Source organism: Balearica regulorum, chromosome 9, assembly GCF_011004875.1.
Source record: "Balearica regulorum gibbericeps isolate bBalReg1 chromosome 9, bBalReg1.pri, whole genome shotgun sequence".
Classification (NCBI taxonomy): Eukaryota; Metazoa; Chordata; class Aves; order Gruiformes; family Gruidae; genus Balearica; species Balearica regulorum.
The window spans coordinates 557686-567910 of NC_046192.1; positions in this window are offsets into that span (position 1 = coordinate 557686).

A 10225-nucleotide genomic window follows, 5' to 3' on the forward strand; every position below is an offset into this window, starting at 1 on the left:
ACTGCTCTTCTACTTAGCATTAATCCAGGATAAACCTTTTACCCTGCTCACTCCTCCTGCAGTAACCACATCAGCACCCGTCTTGCTACCAAAATAAATAGCACACGGGATCGCGTGCACTGCTGTGCGTTTGGGAAGCAACAGTCCTGAGATTGATTCAGCCAAATATTTGTGTTGCGTTCAGTTTTAGTTGTACTATTTAGGCATTTCGGAGCACTTCCAGAGGTCCTCTACAATTTCAACAGTTCTGTGACTCTGTGATTTTTTCTTCTCCCTCTTCTCTTGTGGCCAGCCCTACCTGATGGGACACATCAGGGTCGGTTGTTTATCACCCCAGTAAACATTTTCCTTTGATATGATTGGTGAAAGTCCTAGGAGCGTGTCTAATTTATTTAGCTGTTAACCAAGAACGTAAGTGCCAAGGTTAGTACTATTACACTTCTTGATATTGAAGCCGGGTGGTTGTTCCTCTTCCAGCATCAAAACCTGAAACCCCCAAACTAGCCATCCCACGTTTTCCCCCCAATGTTTCCAATTATCTGCTTGAGAAAATTTGCTTGTAGCGAAAGTTGCTTGGTTGTTTGTTGGTTTTTTTTAAGCTGTTTTGCTCACATTGAATGTTCTGAGTGAGACTTACCTATGCACGACCTGCCCTGAGGGGCTTGCTCCACGTCCACAGTCACCTTTCAGTCCACTGCCCAGTTTCATCCCCTTTTGCTGAAGGGCAGCAGTCACCAAGGGCAGGGACAGACCCTCTTTTAGTGCCGGGAAACGCGGCTGCTGTTCACCCCGTTAGGCAGCAGTCACTCGGCACACGTAAAACCCAGCCAAGCCTTGCTGTGGCACTGGAATGGCTGGGGACATGGGGGAAGATGCGGCGCTGGCAGTGGGGACGGGTGGAGATGTGGGAGATGTCCCCGGGAGGAGGGAGAAAGGGTTGGAGATGGGGAAATGGCATCAAGTATTTTAGTAGATGCAGAGTATTTTGCAGATGGGAGCGGCCGTGCGTTGTTACAGCAGGGAACGTCAAGGTCAGCGAGTTGAGCCTGGAGGAACCTGAGCTTCAGCACTGCTTTGTTCACAGAAGAACTTGCTCCAGTAAGGTTTATCCCACCCCCTCCGGTGCCGTCTTCGTTCTCGGTTTCTTTGTAATAGACCTACGTTCAGTCAACGGAAATACTTGCTTTATCAAAAAGGTAGGGAGCAGAAAAGCCGTCTTGGCGTGGGTACTTCAATGACGAGCGTTTGAGCAACGCTTGTCGTGTCCTAGACATGACATTGCTTCAACTCCGGCCTTACTTATACCTCACCCTTGTCAAACACTGGCAGTAGGTTCACCTTCTTCAAAGCAACTAGAGAGACTGAAGTGGTCTCAGTCTTGGACCAGATGTCACTTGTGTTCCTGCATTGCTTTTTCTCCTGTAAATGGAAAGAAAACAATCTGTGAAGCCCTTAATTTATCAGACTTGCGTCTGTATTATATACTGAAGCACAGAACAATAGCGTCAGCGAGCGACATTGAGGTTTCCTGGAAAATTGCAATATCAAACTTCCTCATTTTCAAACTTGTTGTTTAGATCCTGAGAAAAAAGCTCTGCCTGGTTTTTTTTATTCTCCTTTTAATGTGCAAAGTCTGCAAGTGGGGGTTTTTTGTGCACAATTAAACTTAATATGAAGCAGGTTTCAAGTCCCTTAGGCGGCTTTCTGAAAAGATCAGGCCCCTAAGGCATTCCAACGGCTTTGCCAAGAGCTGTCTTGATGTGGCTCTCGTCAGCATGCGTCTCCTTGAATTTCTTTACTGTTGTTGTTTTTTTAAATCTAGTATTTCTAATTTTTATAGGCATACATTTGCCACAGATTAATTATTCTCTTAGGGCAACATGAAAACAATGCATGCTACTAAATTAAACACAAGAAAACAATAATTTAATGTACTGCTGGCAGAATCCATAAATTTCTTCTATGCGAGTGGTTTGACAGATGGAGTTTAAATACTCCCTCAGAAAAGCCTGTAACCTCTTAAACTCTAAATATTTTGACCCACTGGGATTACAAGCCCCTAGCACAGCTAAACAGAGCCATCCTTGGTTGAACTTTACACCGTCACCCAGGACCTGGAAGTGCATTGCACGTTCAAGCAGAGTCTGTGGGAAATAGAGTGCTCCCGGGTCAATCACACGACATGCAGTCCATGTCCAGGCGAGGTCAGATGGAAAAAAAAAAAAAAAAAAAGTGTTGGGAAGGGAATTTCCAGCTTCCTTACAAGCATATTTCAGAGCTTTAGCTAAAAGAAACTTCATCTCTCCTCCATCACTGCAGGAAGACTTGATGGTCCATCTCTACCCATGCCAAATACTGAATTGTGAAGCTCAAGCTCAGAAAAAAACACTGAAGAGATCAATCCCTTGTTGTTTCAAGCTTCCACCTCTGGCCCTATCTCATGACCTTCGCTCATGCGTTTGTTCAGCTCCGTGCTGAAGCGAGATAAGGTGTGGTTTCTGCCTGCAGAACACACCATTCCCTGCCGAAACATGGCTCGCTCTGGGCTTCAGTCAACCGGAGGGCAACTGGTTTGGACTTTAGAGGCCTGTGGGCAGTTCCGAGTTCCTTCGTCGTCACTGCCCTGATGGGAGCTGAGAGAACTGTCCCCTTGGCAGGATCAGGCCCTGCAACAGCTCGCTCCATCCCGCGGCACAAGGTCCTCCCTTGCAGTACCTCGTCTGACTTTGTTAGGCAGGAGCTGGAGCTCCCGCACCGGTCCCTGAGATGCAGATCCATTCTCCCCATGGTCTGTGATACCATCCAGGTAACATGAAGCGACCCGGAGGCTGAACTCGAAGCCCTCTCAGCATCAGGGAGTCACCGTTTTGCCCCTAACCCGGAGACGTGAGTCAGGAGCTGCGACGGGGACTGTTTGTTCTTGTTTCCCACCAGCACTGAGCCTGGATTTTCTGGTAATCTAAGAAGGGGAGTTAAAAAACCAACCCACAAGCCTTATAATTTGATCTCCTTGGCACTTCAAAAGAAAAATTAAATCACCGATAAGCTGCTAGAACATACTTTGCTCTCAGTTCCTCAGCCAGGCGACAACCAGACTGCCCTTCCTAAGCCTGGCCGAGCTTCTGCCGGCAAAAATCCCTTGCCTGTGCTGTTGGGCTTTCCCTCTCAATGCTTTGAGTGTAGGTTTGCTGCTCGAGCTCCTGGGGAAAGGCATCTGACCCCCCGGCCGTCTGACCCAGCAGGTTGTTTTGTCTCCCAGAGAAGACAACCTTGGGTGGTGTACTGACCAGCAGCGTACCTGCAGCGACGGCCCTGTTGCCCGGAGTATTTTCCCTTTTATTAGGGCCGACAGGATGCATTTATACAGGGTGGAAAAGGAGAAAGCACGGCTGGCCGTTGAAAGAGAGCAAACCACCCCAAAAGTGCTGTGCTGTGTTCAGAGCCTCTCCTGCCTGCCGGAAGGGTTTGGGTACGCGCCGCTGTTTCCCGTTGGTACTCGCTGGGCTGATGCGTGCTGTAAGCCTGTAATTTGTGGCTAATGGTAGATCACTGGAGGTTGGGAAAAGATGCTTTGAATATCTGTGCTCTTGGGTTTTATGGCTTAACTGGTGAAGGAGAACAGCACTACTGAAAGTACTTACACATTTGATATAACATTTTGTCTCTGAGGGAGAGCAATGGATTCACAAGGTGAAGCCAAGGCTGTATATTATTACAAGCAATAAACCTCCTGGAGTCTGCAACTAGCTAGATCTAAATTATGAGACACCCTTCCCAAACCCTGCAGCACATCAGTGGGAAGACTGGAAAAACTGCACAGCAGCTTTGCTTACATTTAAGCAGGTTTCTTTTTGAGTTTTGTTTTGTTTTTTAAAAAAAAAGAAAAAAACAGCAGCTAGTAGAATGCCCTGTGTTATTTTGACATTGCATTCACAGACTTGAGGTTTGCTGTCAGGGTGATGACTGGTTGGAGTGAGGAAGCTGCTGAATGGGACACCTCTGTGTTATGCACATTAGTTTCTGCTACAGTGAGCTGCTGTGAAATAGTTCTGTGTCTGGTGCTGTGAAGGCTACGGAAGGTGAGGTAGAAGTCAGGATAACATTGCTGCTGGATGGGACAGCCCAGCCTCCAAAGAGACGGGCTTGGGAGATGCTCTGTGCTGGGGGATGTTTTCAAGGCAGCCTTCAAAACCAGCCAGGCGCTCTGCAAGCTGCCAAGCTCGCCGGGGCAAGGCGTTGTGGTAAGCGCTGGCAAGAGTGGGCTTGAGCCTGAGGTCGTGCCTGCGGCCGGTGAGGTTCAGTGCCGGGGCGGGAGGGAAGGGCGCTGGCGTCCATCGAGGGGTTTGACGTGCGACGTCGTCCCCGTCCCTCCACGCGGGCTGTGAGTCTCCGTGCTGCCAAGGACTCAGGGTGGCGTGAACTTGCCCTCTAAGGCTGGAAAATGTTCAGCTGGTGGGAGTGAATGCTCGAGTCTGGTTTCTAACAATTTCCAAAGCGGAGGAGAGCTAGGCTGGGGTTCACAGCGTTCAGCCTTGAGCTTAGCATGCACTGTCAGTCTGCCCTTAGTAGAAAGGTTGCCCTGTCCGTCTCAGCTCCTGTGTCAGAACTGGAGCTGGAGGAGCAGGAGGACAGAACCACCCGGGTGACGGGTAAGGGCATGGCAGCTCCCCGAGCGATAAGGAGGAGGCAGCTTGGCCCTTTGCATCGTTGTACCTGTCACACCAAGGGGCTGTTTGTATTTGCTGCCTCCTGGGTCAAACACAGCTCCAGGGCCGAGCAGAAACGAAGTCCTGGGGACACCGGGAGCCTGAACTGACAACGTGCTAAGATTAATTTGCAGTTACTGAAATCAGCCCATTTAGGAGTTCATAAAGCGTACAGCGCTGAAGGAAAGGAGAAGGGAAAGCTGTAAGGAGAGCAGTGTAGTCCAGGAGCGTCCATGGACTCACAACGTACTTTCCAAAACCCAGTTATCTTGCAAAGATAGCTTCTTACTAAGAAGAATTTGTTGACTGCATATATTTATGTCTGCAGACATAAAAATTTCAATCAGCCCCTCTTTTGAAGAGATGAAGAGCAGCTGAGAAAACATTTGCCCTTTTTCAAAGAGCTTTATTTACGTTGGGATCAGAGTGATTCAGCACGGAGGCACCAGCCCGGGGCTGGAGGCAACGCACACTTCCCTTGGAGATGGAGTTGAGGATTATATCAAAAGTGGAATTTAATCCTGCTGTCTTTCACTTAAAAGATTTAGCAAAGTGCCTCCAATTTACATCAGCAACTTCTCCAAGGACAGCGATGTCCTCGGGCTTTGAGGGACTGCAATACTGGGCAGCGTGTCTCGAGGAAACATTTTGAGAGGTAGCTGTGGTCAGCTGGAGAACAGGAGGAGTCTTCCCCTGCTTGCAGTCTGTTCCCCCGTCTCCCCCGGCTGCGGCTGGCCCCTGGCTTGTGTCTCGGCAGGACCGCGAGGCAGCGTGTTGCCGTAGCACTGCCGGCGTGCCGGCCTGCGCCGGAGCAGCCGAGGCTGCAGGGGTGCGCGAGGGCTTGCGGGGGCAGCAGGAGCAGGACCGCATGCAAATGCGGTTCTCTGCACTATTTCCTGGCTTTTTCAGTGACTGGTGATGAACTAGCTATGCAGGAAAAGGCCCATTAAGAAGAACACAAAATGCACTTAACTTAAATTCCCATGCCGAAATTATTTCACGGTGCCGTGGTTTCTGTGTGGCCCACCCTGACCCGTAGCACTGAACTGCTCCCATCCCATGGACAAAAACCAAACAGCGAAGGAAGAAGGAGCACTAAGGGAGCAAACAGGATGATTTGATGTCCTACAGCTCAGCTGGAGAAGACTCGATCCCTTGGAGGGATCACACAGGACAGCACGGCTGGCCTCTGCCTGTGCAGGATGCATGTTCCCAGGCTGACTCCGTTTCTAGAGGGAGAGTCCTCCCCGTGGGCTCAGTGCTGAGGGTGCCGGCTTCGGGATGGGCAGGGGCTACGGGCAGCGCCGGCGAGCCGGGTCCCGCACTGTGGGCAGGCAGCACGCCCGAGCTGCCACTCAGATGCCAATGGGGGACAGCTGCCTCGAAGCACGAGCCGGCTGTTTTCTTTCTCTCCCACCTTATCTGACTTGAAGTTTAACTTAGAGAACATAACGCTGGCTTTAAACACCTGGGAAAAACTTATGAATATCCAGTCCAGGCTCCCAGTGCTGGGCTGCATGGGTCTGTCTGGCTTTGCACGTCCCTTGGGTGGCCGGGAGCCCCAGACTGGGAGGTCGAATGAGGCACGCGGCAAAGCTGCTCAGGGGAGAAGAAGAAGATGCTGTCACTTGCTGGTGGTACTGGGAGACAACCGAAAGACAACTGGGCCAAATCTGGCTAAAAAAAAAATAAATCCCAGGAGTTTCATAGCAACCGGGGAACAATTTCTAGCAGAGAAAGTGTCCTCACCCTGGGGTTACACTGTGTGATGAAGACTAGGCGAAGCTGCAGCTGCAGTGAGCAGGCACTGAGCTGCGTGGAGGAGTCAGGGTTCAGCAACGCCACAGCACACGAGCATTAAAATGCAGGGGAGCATCACACAAGACACCGGTGCAGCAATCCCGTACAATGACAGCACGAAACAGCCTCTCAGATTAATCCTGGGTATAAATGTGTGTCAGCTCTTCCGTGCCGATTTACCTTCCCTGCCCTCTGCAGAAAACCGTCCCCCCCGGGTGCTTTGAGGAAGCTGCTTGCTCCACCACGTGTTGCCGTGCAGAGGAGGTGCGAGGCTCACGAGAAGGTGGGACATGCTGCAGGGACACCATGGCGCTAAGCCTCTGGGTGATGCTGAAAAACCAGTTCTTCTGTCTTCTTCCCGCCCAGTGCCACGCGCCGGGTTTGCCGAGTGCCTCAAACTCGAAGGCAAGTATAAATATTATGGGTATAATCACCTGTGCTGTTAAACCAACCACATTGGGTTTTGGGTGGGATGAGACCATGCGGCCTCTCCCACAATGGGAAGGGTCGTTAATCACGTTTTACCTGGTTGACACCTCCTGAGCGTGGACTTTGCTGGAGCAAAAGAGCCGGAGGAGCCGGGGAAGAGGCCGGCGCTGTGTGCCTGCAGACCTCTCATGCACGCCACCGTCTCGCCACCGTCGCGCTGGGGAAGGAAGGAAGCGTCAAGAGTGCACAGAAGACTGAGAAAAACAGCTCAAAAGAGTAAAAACATTTGAAAACGTGCCTGTTCTCCAGGCACTCCTGGGAGAACATAAACAGAGCGTTTGGAAAAAACCCTGACACCTTCCTCTCCTCCTTTAGTAACAGCTCAATCTGCTGAAAATATGTTATTTGACATAAAAAGCAGCCTGGGAACCTAAACATTGCCCTCACCCGTGCAGCTCCGGTCTCCCTGAGCCAGCCCTAAAGCCCGCAGGCAGGAAGGCAGGCAGTTGTCTGTCTTCACCTCCCAGGCAGCAGCAATGATGCTGAGTAGACCCACCCACAGCGAGACGGTCCATTTTCTTTTAAAATGTTTGTAATTAAGAGATCTGGTTCCCTGGTGATGTGTGTCCTATAAAGCATTAAAAATAAAGCCGTTAAATAAAGGAGGCACCATTGCTGCTCTTGAAAAACAAAACAAACTGGCAAAAAAAGATGTACCAGAAGGAAGCAGAGGTTGGGCTGCCTCTCCTGGCTCCCAACGCTGCTTCTGCGGATACAAACATTTATGGGGCACGTGTTTGTGAACGAAATTGAAGCCGTGGAGCGGAGTTATCTGCACAAACTCAAACCCTCAATTAAATCTGAGGTTTGCGCCCTTTGGATGGCAGCCACCCCGCTTTCCCAGCCAACGCCATGCTCGAGAAAGCAAAGCAGATGCAAGAACAGATTCGCGTCTGCTTTTGATAATGCCCCTCGAGCTTTTCTTCCTGCTTTTCTCCGCTGCAGCTCAGCCAGCGCGACCGCCCGCCCTCCAGCTGTGCCCTCCAGCTGTGCCCACCACGCAGCTGCTGGCAGTGCCGTTGCGGTGGCAGCCGGCTCTCCTGGCCCTGGCCCGGTGGCAGACCTCCGCTTGCCGCAAGCAGCCGGACTGTTGCAAGCCTCTGCACATAGGCACCCTTGTAGTCAGGAAAAGGGAATCAAAACCACCACAGTTGGTACCCAGATAGAGAACACCTTCAGTACGTGCGACTCCTGTCCTGAGGAAACGCGTCCAGAACTGCTTGTGTGCTTGCTGCTTACTCTTCCTTAGCCTCCTTTAAATTTTCCTGGAAAATCCCCATGGTGGGGCAGCACGGCCAGTCTGTGGAAGAGAAGTGCGGAGCTCTTGGGACCTTCCACCCGTGACCTTTGCTGTTGGACGCCCGGGCAGGCTACAGGCTACGAAAACATGCAGCTCTGGCTCCAGAGCGGTTTGATATGAGTCATCCCGGTGATTAGACAAGCAAGGGAGAGGAATCCTGAGGGCAGATTTGCTCCTGCTGTGCGGGGTTGTGCAAGCCGTGGGAGGGCTGCTCCCCCCGCCTTGCCAACAGACCCCTCAGCGCTGCGTTTCAAGGGGAGAGGAGCCACCGGCGACGAGACCTGGGGCAGCGCCAGCAGACTCCAGCTGCCTTGGAGGCCCTTGGTGAAGCTCTGTAGTGCGACTCATTTAAAACCAACAGTGCAACCCCAGAGAAACCTTCGCCACAGCAGTTTTGTTCACAAAACGGACGCATCCAGCATTGTTTCTTTAATCCGCTTCATTTCTAAAGAACCAAACCCCCATAATTAAAAGATAGAACTTATTTTATTGTCTTTGACTCTGACCGGATTAGAACATTTCTCAACCCAGATGATGCAAAGTGAATTTAGGACCCTTGATTCGCAGATGGCAGAGCTTAGAGCCTCAAGGAGCTGCTGATCTTATCAGGCTACCTCGGCCGCCCCTTCTTCGCCAGACCTTTCTTCAGATGCACAGATGATTGGAGGCAAAGAAGCATCTGCAATGCCCCAAACCTGGCTTTGCTGTGTCACCCCAAGCTGCTATTGCATAAGAAGAACTAAGAGGGACGGTCAGCACGAATCAAAGCTGGCAGCAAGACCAGAGCTGGCAGCCTGGACCAGCCGCCACCAGTGGGACTAGGGCCAGAAGAAACATCTGAATGTACTGGGAAGTCAAGCAGCTGCCAGGGCTTTCAAAGCCCTGGGACCTCTGCGTGAGGGGAGTGAGCAGGAGGGAGGCACGAGATAATCAGCTATGGGAATCTGCAAGAAAAGTTTGAGAATTTCTGAAATTTGGGATTTTTAAATTTTTTTTTAAGGTCTGCCAGAGTTTTTCAGTAACGGCTGTGATTGCCTTGGAAGGCCAGATCCAAAGTCCAGTAAAAAGCTTAAAAAAAAATTAAAAATCCATGCCAAACAATAAAAAATAAAATACATGCCCATAAAAGTGTGACTACATTCCTATAGCTATGAGATCAGGCCAGGAGTCAGAGCTTGGTTTTGGGCTTGTGCAGCTCCCATATGTCCTACAGGAAAGCAACCTGCAGGGAATTTTGCTGTTTTCATTTTGTTGGAGACACAATTTATTCAAAAAAACCCAACAATAACCCCAAAAAGTTGTTTATTAAGTGGAAAGATTTGCTTGCAGAGCAGAATTGGAAGGGCCTGGAGGCAGCTCCGGTGGAAGAGAGCAACACCTCGGCACAGGGGAGTCCAGATCTGCTGCCCACAAAGCCGGACAGCTCTTTGGCCTGGCTCAGCGTGGCAACTCTTGCTTTAGCCATTCCTCCTCATCTTGTAAGCCACAAAATAGCTTCTGAAGACTGTTGTGGAGAAGACAACCAAGGATGCTCTGCAGTATTTCTAAGAGCTCCTGAAGGCAATGTGTTATTAGATCCAAACTTGGGTGTCAGCTGGGTCTCAAAGCTCTTTCACTTGCAGTAGCTCAGATGAAATCTTTGCCCTCGTTCAAGGTGCCACTTGGTGACTTGAAGATGGGAGAAGTGGGAGATTCTCCTAGTTTAGGAGACAAAAAAGAAGACCATGCTAAGGTTAGGTTATTCTTCAATCTTACCAAGGCTGCGGCAGAAGAAACCACCCATCACAGCAGTGCGGAGGCTCTTGGTAGTGCCACAGCCCGGGCAGGGAACCTGCTATATGGGTCACACCAAACGCTCCTGGATGCAGAGGGTTTAAAACCACCACAGCCCCACCTCGGCAGGGCCACAAACTCTGTCCCACACTGCAGA